General features: G+C 43.5%; 1 protein-coding gene across 1 annotated transcript in view; it reads right to left on the reverse strand.

The window, feature by feature from the left end:
- PDCD4 (programmed cell death 4) overlaps positions 1-1,542 on the reverse strand; it is a 71,082-nt gene extending 69,540 nt beyond the window's left edge. Inside the window, exon 1 of the mRNA XM_089656498.1 lies at positions 1,430-1,542. The gene's annotated coding sequence lies outside the window, so the exon portion shown is untranslated. The remainder of the gene's footprint in view (positions 1-1,429) is intronic.
- Positions 1,543-12,603: the final 11,061 nt, after the last annotated feature.

Raw genomic sequence — 12,603 nt, forward strand, 5'->3', positions numbered from 1 at the left:
CCCAACACCTGTTATTGTAGAACTACAAGTCCCAGCATGTCCTTATATCCGGTTAACATAGAGCTACAAGTCTCAATCTGCCCTGGCACCTGGTTATTATGGAACTACAAGTCCCAGCATGTCCTTACAACCACTTATAGAGCTACAAGTCTCAGCATGCTATGGCACCTAGCTATTTCAGAATGACAAGTCCCAGCACCTGTTATTGTACAACTACAAGTCCCAGCATCTACGTATACCCAGTTATCATAGAGCTACAATTCCCAATCCGTTCAGGCACCTGATTACAGAACTACAAGTCCCAGCATGCTTTTGGCACCAGTTATTACAGAACTACAAGTCCCAGCATGCTTTTGGTACCTAGTTATTACAGAACTACAAGTCCCAGCATGCTTTTAGCACCTAGTTAATATAGAACACCAAGTCCCAGTATTCTCTGAGCCCTGGTTATTACAGAACTACAAGACCCAGCATGCATTGGCACCCTTTTACCATGGAACAACAAGTCCCTGCATGCTCTAGCACCTGGTTATTATGAATCTACAAGTCCCATCATGTCTTTGTATACAGTTAAAGAACTACAGGTCCCAGCATGTCCCAGTTACTGCCCAACTACACATTTCACGACACATCAGGCAGAACTACAAGTCCCAGCATTTCATACATCCAGATATTGCAAAGTTTTAGTACCAAATACTGCTAGTACTACACTTCCCAACACCTGCTGATCACAGGACTACAAGTCCCAGCATGCTCTACTCCCAGCTACAGCAGGTCCCATTGCAGCACCCAGCTGATGCAGAACTACAAGTCCCAGCATGGTAGAAGCTGCATGACTAGTACACACATAAGTCCCAGCACTGGGGGGGGGGCAGTCTATTACTATGGAGACTCCAACATGAACTACAAGTCCCAGCACTACCTGCCAGCCAATGTCTGCACAACCTGGACATAGGACATCTGAAGTTCCAGGTGCCCTGTCACCCCCCCCCCCCAGGAGTGCACTACAAGTCCCAGCATTCTCTGGCATCCAGGTTTTATAGATCTACAAGTCCCTGCACCCAGTTATTGCAGAACTACAAGTCCCAGCGTGTCTTTACACCGTTATTATAGAACAAGCCCCAGTTCCTGCAGAACTACAAGTCCCAGCATGTCTTTACACCCTGTTATTATAGAACAAGCCCCAGTTTCTGCAGAACTATAAGTCCCAGCATGCCCCAGTTACTGCAGAACTACAAGTCCCAGCATGCACTGCCAGGTAGTTACCATGAACTTCACCTCCAGCCTATGAGGTTGCAAGCCATGCTGGGACTTCTAGTACCACAAACATATAAAACCAGGGACCACTTTTCTACCTTGCAAGAGGTTCTGCAGCAGCTGCACCTCCTAGACCCCCCTATACACCTGGACTACCCCCGTCCTCGCTCACCTCACTCCGCTCTGCCCGGACTCTCTGTTTATTTTGATCTCCCTCAGTCCTCCTCAGCACGTCTGCCCAGTAACAGCATCACGTGCCCGAGAGGGGAGGAGCCCGTCATTGGCCGCCGACGAAAGGTGTGAGCCCGCACAGGCCAATGGCACTCAGAGGGGAGTGTCTGCAGGCGGAGTGAAGATGGGGGCGTGTCCGTACGCTGAGGGAAGGAAAAGGGCGGGATTCTGTGAGTGAGGAAAAAGAGGGGCGGGCACGGCCATTTTGTGACAGCTCTGACAGACATCATGCAAGGCCCGCCCCCCCTCTGTACGGTCACTTGACACTGGACGCCATTTTTTTTTTACCTCAGGTATGTATGAACCTGGAAATGTCCCTCTAAGTGAAATCACCTCAGCCCTGTGTGCTGCTGTGAGATTATTAATGTGGTTATGCTTTGACTTTGAGAAAGTTATTGTCACTTTCATTAAATCCATATCCAAAACTTTTGTAGTTTTGGATAATGTGGAGAGAGTTCAAACTTCTATTATTGTTTTTCTTTTTAGCAATCTATGTCCCCTTGGGGTGATTTCCCTTTATTTCCTGACCTGTAGGCTCAACAGGACGTGAGAAAAATCTCAGAGACATGTCACCAAAACTAGTGTCCCCATTGGAAGATTCCCCCTCACTTCCTGTTCTGGTGACAACAGGCTCAGAATTTACAGGCTTAGTGACCTCCCCTAATGGAGGACACCATAGCAATAAATACCCGACAGAAATTCTCATCCCTCTCCACTGTCTCCAATACAAAAAAAAGTTTTACTATTATACTTTAATGCTTTTTATAACCACTTGCCTACCAGGGCTGTTTTTTTTTTATTTCTCTCATACATGTTAAAATCAGCATTTTTTTTCTAGAAAATTACCTAAAACCCCTAAACATGAACTATTTTCTGAAGAATAAAATGGTGGTAGTTTTTTTTTTTTTATGTACGCTATATTTTCACATTTTTAGAAAAAAGATTAATTGAAATGAATTTTAGAGAACACAGACGCCGTGTAACACCCACTTTTTGGCGAAGTATAAAAGGCGATGTTGCATTGAGTAAATAGGTGCCAAACGTGTCAATATTTAAAATGGCGCACCTCTGTAAAATGGCGACAGACTACGGCCCCTGATATTATCCAAGGGGGACACTTTCAAAGCCCAATGCAGGTTACAAGTTTAGAGGTAAACATGAGCTCTGGTGTTGGAATTATTCCTCCCACTCCGACGTTCATGGCGATCGCTCACTTGTGGCGCAAACATCGTTTACACATGCGTGCACTTATGTATGACGTGTGCGTTTGCACGGGGGGCGGGGTGCTTTAAAATCTTATTTACTTTATGTAAATGTAATTTTTTTACACTTTTTTTCATTTAACCACTTGCCCTCCTGAGGATTCCCCCCCCCCCCCTTCCTGACCAGGCCATTTTTTGCGTTACTTTAACTGACAATTGCGCAGTCATGCAACGCTGCACCCAAATGGAATTTCAGTCCTTTTTTTTCCCCCAAGAATAGAGCTTTCTTTCGGTGGTACTTGATCACCTGTGTGTTTTTTTATTTTTTGCGCTATAAAAAAAAAGACCGACAATTTTGAGAAAAAAAAACAATATTTTTGACTTTTAGCTATTAACCTCTTCGTGCTGACTGAACGCCTCCTGACGTCTGGGCCTAGATGTCGAGCGGCCGCACATTTGCGTTCTATTAAAAAAAGACGTGCTGAGAGCGCGCGCCCTGCGTGCCCTCAGCACACATGTCCAGTACTCACGGAAAGGCCCCGATCTCCTCTTTCGATCGGGACCTTTCCCGATCATGTGACGGCGTGTCATGGCGGTCACATGACCCTAAACCCCGCCCTGCCTCCCGGCTTCTGAAACCCTTAACCTCCCTGGCGGTGTTCCCGAGTGTAGCTCGGGGTAAAGTTTCATTACCAAGAGCGGTAACCCTGAGCTACACTCAGGCTTACCATGCGGCGTTGCTCAGGGAGTCCCTGCAGCGCTTACCTTGTCCTTCGCTCCCGCGATGCGTCCCCTGCAGCGTCCCCGGCCATCTCCTCCGGCCGATGCCGGCATCCGGCTTCTGTGTTCCGTTCCCTGTGATGTCGGGACATACGGCGGCAAATTTATACATTTTTAAAAATGTCATTTTTTTGTAAACAAATATTACATAGTAAAACATTACTGTTTGAAACCATTTCACATACATTTTGTCCCTAGTGCTTAGTCCTGTGCCCTGCCTGCATTTTGACTGTTCTTTCTGCCTGGAAACTTAGAAAAGTCCATGGTGTCCAAAAAGTGTCCCTTTAGGTCAAAAGCGGTTGTAGGCCAGCTGGAGAACAGCGATAGTAAATCAGAACCACTTGCAGAATTGAGTGATAATGATTCGTGGGGGAAATTCGTCATCAGACACTGAAAACGATTCTGCGACTTTGCTCAGTGATGTCCGAACTTGGCGCTATATTTCAAATTTCAGTGTTTTTGGTTTGATTATATTATTGAATTAAATTTATTATTATATTATTATTTTTTATGATTATTTATTAAATTATAATTTATGATTTTGTGTTTCAAGTTTTATCACACCCGGGATGTTTACTAGACTCTTGTTCAGACAGATTTCAGTGAGTTAGTCCTAAAAATTACAGCCTACAATAAAAAAAATACATATTTCCATGCAAAATAATGGTACCGCTTTCAGCACCAAAAATCTGAAATAATCATACCGCCAGGGAGGTTAAAGGGCCGGCAGGCGCCGGCGTGAAGGGGTTAAATATGTCCAGTAAAAAAATAAAAAAAATAAAATTTCATAAATTAAGGCCACAATGTATTCTGCGACATGTCTTTGCTAAAAAAAAAATTCCAATACGTGTAAATTAATTGATTTACGTGAAAGCTATAGCGTCTACAAATGGCAGTATATATACTGGATTTTTTTTTTTAACTAGTAATGGTGGTGATCAGCGACTTATAGCGGGACTGCAGCTCGCATTCTGACACTGGGGGGAAGTGACTTGGTGTCACTGACATCCCCAGTGACACCAATACAGTGATCAGTGCTAAAAAAAAGCACTTACACTGCACTAATGGCACTGGGCAGGAAGGGGTTAATATGAGGGGTGATCAAAGGGTTAACTGTGTGCTGGGAGTGTTTTACTGGGGGGGCGGTGTGTTGGTGCTTCACGGTAATTACACTGATCGGGATGGCTGTGCTGTGCAGTGTGCCCAAGCAGACAGGGAGAAGGACTGTTAGTAAACAAAGCAGCCCTCCTCCCACCCCATCGGAGATCCTCGGTAATCACCATGCGCTGGTGGGTTATCACCAGCCGGGACCCGGTGATTGACAGCCGTGGTGGGGAATGGTGGTGCAGGTAGGGCTCATGCGCCCTGTACCTGGAAAATGCTAAATCACGTATATATACATGATTTTGCACACCCCTGCTGCCCTGTAGCAGTATTTCTGCTATAGGGTGGCGGGGAAGTGGTTAAAGCGGTAGTAAACAGTGCTTTGAAAAGTATCTGGCAATCAGGCTATGTATGACAGAAGAGACCCTAGTAGTCCCTGTTGTAAATGCTTCCTCCTGCCTTTCAGCCGTCATGTACACTGAGCCGTGCATGCGCAGCTCAATGAACATTTACGGCCCCGATCTGTGCTTCTGTAATGTGACTCCTGTGTGCATGCACCGGAGTGACGTCATCGCAGCCCAAGGCACAGAACACAAAAGGAAGATCGGGCAAAGGTAGAAACGCCTGGGACCCTCTGGGTCCATTGCAGCGTAGCTCTGGAGGGTTCGGTTTGACAGGTAAGAATGCCATAATATACTAATAATAATAATATGCTGTGCATACTAACACATTATGGCATAATTCAACTGGGGGACCCCAAAAAGAAGAAATTACACTGGACCTAAAGTGTTACTAAACCCACAATAGTATAATCAGTCTGTATATTCAGTAAAGCATGCTTGTTATACTCACTGCGGAACCAAACTGGTTAATTCTCTGCATTGTGTAAAAAGGCTGTTTGATCCTGACTTCTCGGATCCTCCCCTTCTTCCAGTGCCCCCCTCTTATCTCCTGATAAGACATATCATGTGGAGTCACTTTGCACATGCTCAGTTTGGTATGTATTGCTAGGGAGGTTTATTTTTTTTTTGTGAGAGTGCATGTGATCAGCACAGGGCCAATCAGCACTGTCCAGACAGAGGTCAGGGGTTCTGCATCCTCCTAGAGCAAAATGAAAACTCCTCCACAGGTTGCTGTGCCTTGTAGTCCCACAGACACTATTATCCATTTATATTTGACGGGCTCTTTTGCATTTCCAAAGTATTTATTTCACTTTGTATTGATTCACTTGACATCACTTAATATTTAAGCGCTACACTTTTTTACCATATATCCTTGAAGCTTTAACCAGTGCTCTGCTGGACACTGATAGAAGTCATAAGACTGAGAAAAGGTATTTAGCAGTTTACAGTATATTTACTGCATTTCCATGTTCTGTGTAATGTGGGTAGACCAGATATAGTGAATGCAGGGTCCTGGCTTTAGTAACACTTTAACTATCACTTTAAAGTACAACTAAAGACATTTTTGTTTAGTTTTGGATAGAGTGGAGAGGGATTAGGATACTTGTCAGGTGTTATTGCTGTGTCCCTGTTAGGGAGCTTCTCCCCCTCTCTATTTCTCCTGTTTACCATTATCATTGAAAGTGAAAGTTAAACAATCCCAAAATTTGGGTTGTCCCCAGAAAAGTAATAGAGTGGAAGTCCAATGGGAACACTAGTTCTTGTGAACTTGGGGACCAAAGGGTTTCTCTTAATTTGCAGGGATTTCCTCTAGCTTCCTGTTTTGACTATGGGACAGAAAGTAAAGGGAACTCCCTCAATGGGACACAGATGGCAAAAAATAATCTGACAGGGGTTATAGCCCTCCCTTTCTCTATGCAAAATGGGGGGGGGGGGTTTGCCTTTAGTTCTACTTTAGCTTTATTGCTATCACAAAAGGTAAGCCCCTCGTAATCGCTTTGGGCAGTGACAAGTACTTTTTATGGAGACATCAGGGGTCTGTTAGACCCCTGATTTTGCCCCTACTCTCCAAAGCAGCTGATCAAACACAGATCGGTTTGATCAGCTGCTTCCCTTGCTCTACTGGCCAGGGAAGCACAGTTCTGAACCAGAAGTGACAAAATCCGTGTTGTTTTCAGGTTCATTCATCACAGAGGAGATCGTGGAACAGATGTTCTTCCATCGCCTTTGTGGGCAGTTGAGCTAACCACTTAAAGCGGTCCTGGGCTTCCCAGTGGAAGAGGGGTGGGTGACTTCACAGCTCTGCAAATATGAGCCACCCAGATCACCTATACAAGAAAGACAAGCACTGGCTTATTAAAACAATACTAGGATCATGGCTGCAGCTGCAGCCATAACCCTGGTATAATCACTTGCTGTCCAGAACGTATATATACACACACTGGACAGCAAGTGATTTAAAGTATAACTAAAGAAAAAACTTTTTTTGTTTTTCAATAAAATGGGGAGGTATTAAAACCCCTGTCAGGTTTTTATTGCTATGGGGGATTAACCTTCTCTAATTGTCCTCTTTACCGTTATCACCAAAAGTGAAAGAAAATCCCAAACAGGAATAAAGGGGAAATGTTCCAATGGGGATACTAGTCCTCTGCTTTGCTCTAAGGGTATCCCCATAATGGGATATCTTGATGACCTTCCCCCTGGGGGAACAGTTGGCTCAGGCTCAACCAGATCAAATTTTGTCAAATTCTTGGGGAAAGCCCATGTCCATTGGATTGTTCAGGACCTACAGAAATTCAGGTGGAAACCTAAATCCCCACAACTAAGTTTCTGAACCCTCTCATGACTTGGAGTATCTGGGTTTGATCCTTGATACAGCCCTTCCTCTGGACAAACTTCAGACTATGCGGTCTCAAGATCAGACCCCACACTCCAGGACCAACAAACCCTCTGTTCTTGCATGAGGATTCCAGAGCTTTTGGTGGCCTCCTTTGAGGTAGTTTCATTCACCCAATTTCTCACCAAACCATTTCAACTTAAAGTGGAACTGCACTGCAACTGAGTACTACAATACATAATTCATTTTTAATATTCGAAACAAACTCCTTCATCCATGTCTCCATGCTTTATTTTGCTGAGAAATCATTTTGAAAAACACCTCCTGGCATTTCTGGCAGTGGACATTTTGAGTAAGGGCAAATGATTCAGGTAGCAGTTACTTCCTGGAATCCATCTGCCCCTGGCTCAGGCAATGGCTGAGCTGAGAATCCTCCCTCCCCTCCTGAAGACTTCTGGGATGCATGACATAATTTACCTAGGCATGGAAACCAGGAAGTAAATGAAGGTATGCAAAAAAAAGGTTAAAACAAGTAAATATGATAGACTTTCCTATCTATTTGCTAATGCTAGCAGCAAAAGGATTAGAAATAGTCCACGTTGATTGAGAGAGTGAAGTTTTGCTTTAATAACCTGGCAGTGTGGGACAAGAAGGCGCGGTCTCTGGACTGTCCCATATGCCAGACTAGCAAAACCAAGCTTGTCCAGGCATGGTGGGTCATGAGTCCAGTTCTGGAATCAGAGATCCTTCTTCCTGTTGGTGCCAGCCTGTTGGGCTGGGGAGGAGCCCTGGCAACTCACTTGGTACAGGGGAATTGGTCATTGGACGAAGCTCATCTGCCAATAAAAATTCAGGAGCCTGAGTGGTTATACCTTCAATGGCGGACGTCTTATCTTTGAGGTCACCCAACTAAGATTCAGGTGGATGATGTCATGGCAGTGGCTTATATCAAAGATCAGTGAGGAACCAGAAGTCTCAAGACTCAGAAAGAAGCAGATCTAATCTTGGCTTCGACAGAAGTTCACATTCCAGCCCTGTGTGCCGAGCACATCCTTGTCATAGAAAATTGGCAAGCAGACTTCCTCAATCGTCAAAGTCTGGACTCCGAAAAAATGGTTTGTTGACTTGAATTGCTTATTTCTCAAGGAACTTTCATCCTAGGAAGGTTTAAGTGGAATTAATTCTCTATTTATTCTAATCTGGTTTGGATTAACATTTTGCCTTGAATACCATCAAGGGTCAAATCTGTACAGTAGCAGTTCTTTTTTAGAGATCACTTGCTCTCATACCATAATGAAGGCCTTCATACAGGGTGTGACTCATATTATTCCTCCTGTACTTTCCCCAATGACTATGGAATGCCAGCTTGGTTCTGTTGGTTCTTCAGAAACCACCATTTGAACCTATTATGGATATTTCTGTACCCTTACTCACATAATTGCCTTTCTGGTCACCATCACTTCTGAAAGGCCATTCTCTAAGTTGACAACCTAACATGTAAAGAACCTTTTCTCGTGCTACACAAAGACAAGGTTGTTTGAGGCCCAAGGCCTCTTTTCTTCCAGAGTTGTCTTTTTTTCCTTTCACCTTAGGACATTGTTCTACCATCACTGTGCCCCACTCCAAAACATCCTAGGAAGATTTTCCTCGATTGTTTGAATGTGATAAGATCAGTTCAAGTCTATCTCTCAGCTACAGCTCCCTTTAGTCAGTCAGATCTCTGTTTGTCATTCCTGAAGGTCCCTGCAGGGGACAGCCTAATTCTCATTTGCCAGGCGGATTCAGCAACTTGTTAAGGGTATGACCTTAAGGGCAAGATTCTCCTTTTCCCTGTCAAAGCGTACTCCACCAGATCAGTTAGTGCTTCTTGGGCTTTTCAGCATTTAGACATATGTTTCTCAAATTTGCAAAGCTGCCACCTGATCTTCTGTTCATACTTTCAATAAGTTATAACAGGTGGGTGTTTAGGCCTCAGTTGATGCCAGCTTCAGTTCTGAGGTTCTTCAGGCAGCTGCGTAGGTTGTTAATCCACCTAAGTTAACCTGTTGTGTTTTTTTTCATGGGCCTTTTAGACTTTTATTGCTTTGTTGCACACCCCTCAAGTTTGACTGCTTTTTGTACTTCCAAATGTACCAGAATACTTCATCCTGAAACCACGAAGGGCCCCCCCAAAACCTTGGCCAAGGCTTTTCCCACTGATCCCAGGGCCCTTTACTCCTGTCGGTGGACCCTTTATTGCGGTGTCAGTAGTTTAGTTTTGTGTTTTTTTAACGTTTAAAAAAAAAAAAATATATATATATATATATATATATATATATATATATATATATATTTGCTTATATTTTTTTTTACAATTGTAATTTTTTATTATTCTTTACAGTTTTTTTTTAGGAGCCTGGTTGGGGGGCTTTGGTGGGATATTTTTTTTTTTTTCTCCAAAAAAGATTTTTATTAGAAGAAAGTCGACATAGCAATACATGTACAGACGTGAATCCAAAGTCGTACATATCACTGTGTGGTGCTTCCCGTGTCGCAGACAGATCAAAGCATAACAGACAATACAAAACATAACGTTGTAAAACATTGTGTCAACGTAGTATTACAGTTCAGGAAATGTATTGCATATAAAAAACAGCAAATAGAGATATATTGTCTTTTGACCTTTGAGCAGGATTTTCTATCAGGGGAGTGTGAAGTGTGTGATATTGAATATGAACAGCACATGCTAAAGCTTTAGATCTATTTCACGTGTCTAAGAATTGGATGTGTGAGTGATATGGGGCGTAGTACGTCTGTTTGAAGGACAACATTCAGTATCGGTTATGGTACAAAATCGAAGATAGGAGTAGAATATATATGGGAGCTAAAGATCAGGTAGAGAGAAGGTTAGTTAGTAAGTAGAATAATGAGGTGATAAAGGTAGGTATATAGAAAGGAAGAGGGGAGAAAAAAAAAAAAGGGGGGGGGGGAGGAGGGAATGGGTTGGGATATGGTAAGATATTAAGGGGCTAAACAGACCTCTGATGTTCCACCTTTGAGACAGAGAAAGAAGTTTGAGGACCCAGCCCTCAATCTCTTTCTCTACAGCCTCAGCTGCACATAATGAATGGACAGGAGTAGCTCTGTACCGAGCTTCATGTTCATTCACAAACTATGCATCAGTCATGAATAAACAGTCAGTGATCGGTACGGATTACTGACTCTGTCCATTCAAAAAAGGAAGGGGCTAGTAAATGACATATTTTACCGGCCCCTTTCCTCGCTATCCATCCTGACACATCCGCCACAGCAGCCAGCAGGAGAGGGGAGGGAGGAAGCTGGCAGTGCTGTGGGGGGTGTCAGGAGAGCATGCAGGGGCCCAGGGGCAGCATGACCTGGATAGGAGGGGGCAGAATATACAGGAACCAATCACTTCCATTTTCCTCCTGCAGCTGCTGAAAGCCTGAAGAAGCTTGGTTTCCAGCGAAACACGTTGACATCTTGCAGACATGGGTACAGAAGTGTTTGGAGGGTTCAGCATTTTTTTCTGCTGGAGAAATGCATCCAAAACTCTACAAAAACATTTTTTTTTCTGCTCCTAAGTGCTGAAGCTTGAAAAACACTATTAGCCTCATATAGTGTGCATTTACACATAGGAAAACACTATTTCGCTTCTAGGAGCAGAACAAAAATGCCGATAACAGCTTCTAAGAGCTTAAAAAGACACTAATGTGCATGGAGCCTCAATGTGTAATTTGATTATTATTATTATTATACAGGATTTATATAGCGCCAACAGTTTGCTCAGCTCTTTACAATATAATTTGATCACCAAAAGTGTTTGTATGTTCGTTCTGTGGGCGAACATTTGCTTGGGGTTGAATGTTGCAAAATCAAATGTTTGCATAATGTGGATATGAGAATGGTGCCAAACTGATTGTTCTTGGCATATTATTGCTTGCTTAGTTACCTGAGGAAGGGGTTCGCAGTGGCCTTGAAACGTTGCAGACTAGGGTGGCAAATAAAATGTCTTGTCTTCATTCTCAGTTTTGGTGTGCTGGTGATATACTGCTATTTGGACTGCATACTTCATGGCACCACCTGTCAATTCACCATTGCACCCGCTGATGTTTTGGTCTATCGTTGTATAAAGTGCACTGTATGAAGCCTGTAGCCAACACATGAAGAAATAGGTCCTGCACAATTAGAAAAAAAAAAATGCAGCAAACTGCAACACACAGAGCATTTAAGTTCCTGTGCCCACTGCAGCCTCACATTTCTGGTCTTAATGGATAACAATGAAATCGGCTGTGGTCTTCTGTTGCTGTAGCCTATTCTCTTCAAAGTCTACTGTTGCACCCATCCCTCACCCACCCTCATCACATGCTAATTAAAGTTCAAATAAAACCTCTCCTTTTTTAGAACCAGCAATGTCATCACTGTGTCTCTGTGCTTTTCTAAGCAATGCAGGCAGATCATGGCTGGTGGAAGGGTCCAGCGGGGTACTGTTCACGGCTTCCTGAAAATATCACAGCACCCTGCCTCAGTACTCCTCCCAATAGCCTTTAGCCCTGATGCAAGCAGTGGGCTGGCTCTTGGGAGTATTTATGCAAAATATCAAAATGTTTTGATGGGTGGATGTCAGTCTGGAGAAGTAGATGTTCTTAGGCTGCCTACATTTGTATGCTGACTTCAGCCTCCGCAATTGAAAGAGCCAAAATCCAGTGAATTAAAGGGGCGGGCAATTATGGCTAGGGAAGAAAGTAATAAATAATGCTGGACATCCTCCAGTCAGCAAATGAGACAGACTATCTGTTTTGTTGCAGCTTCTAATGCGCATTGTTAGCACTCACAGTGTGCAGTAAAATCAGAGTTAAGACCTTTAAGTCCAGGAAAGGAGCCTGTACAACTGTGCAAGACTGAAGGGAAGGCCGGAGCCTTAACCAGACATTATCAGGACTTCCTCAAGTCACTGGTTTGGCAGACAGCTACTGGAGAGAGCTTCTGCTTGTTTGATACAGAAGGAATCCCCCAAGTTTATGCCAGTTCTAATGTCCAGAATGCACATTTATTACCACATATGCGGTACGTTTATTACTACATATCCCAACTGGTTGGCTTTTTGCTAGATGTGACCTTTAATAAAAATTAATTCTTGACATTTCATTTTAGTGCTTTCCTTATTTACTTTTAAACTGATCTGAGATATGACTCCCAAGACAGTCCCTGTTCTCTGGCATGCTGCCTAAAAACAAAGCTACTTACATCAGCTAGAATATGTAGTTAGGAGCTTTCACCTAAATTAAGTGAG

The sequence above is a fragment of the Staurois parvus genome, unplaced genomic scaffold (genome assembly GCF_062004578.1).
Source record: "Staurois parvus isolate SC_StPar_1 unplaced genomic scaffold, SC_StPar_1.0 ptg000911l, whole genome shotgun sequence".
NCBI lineage: Eukaryota > Metazoa > Chordata > Amphibia > Anura > Ranidae > Staurois > Staurois parvus.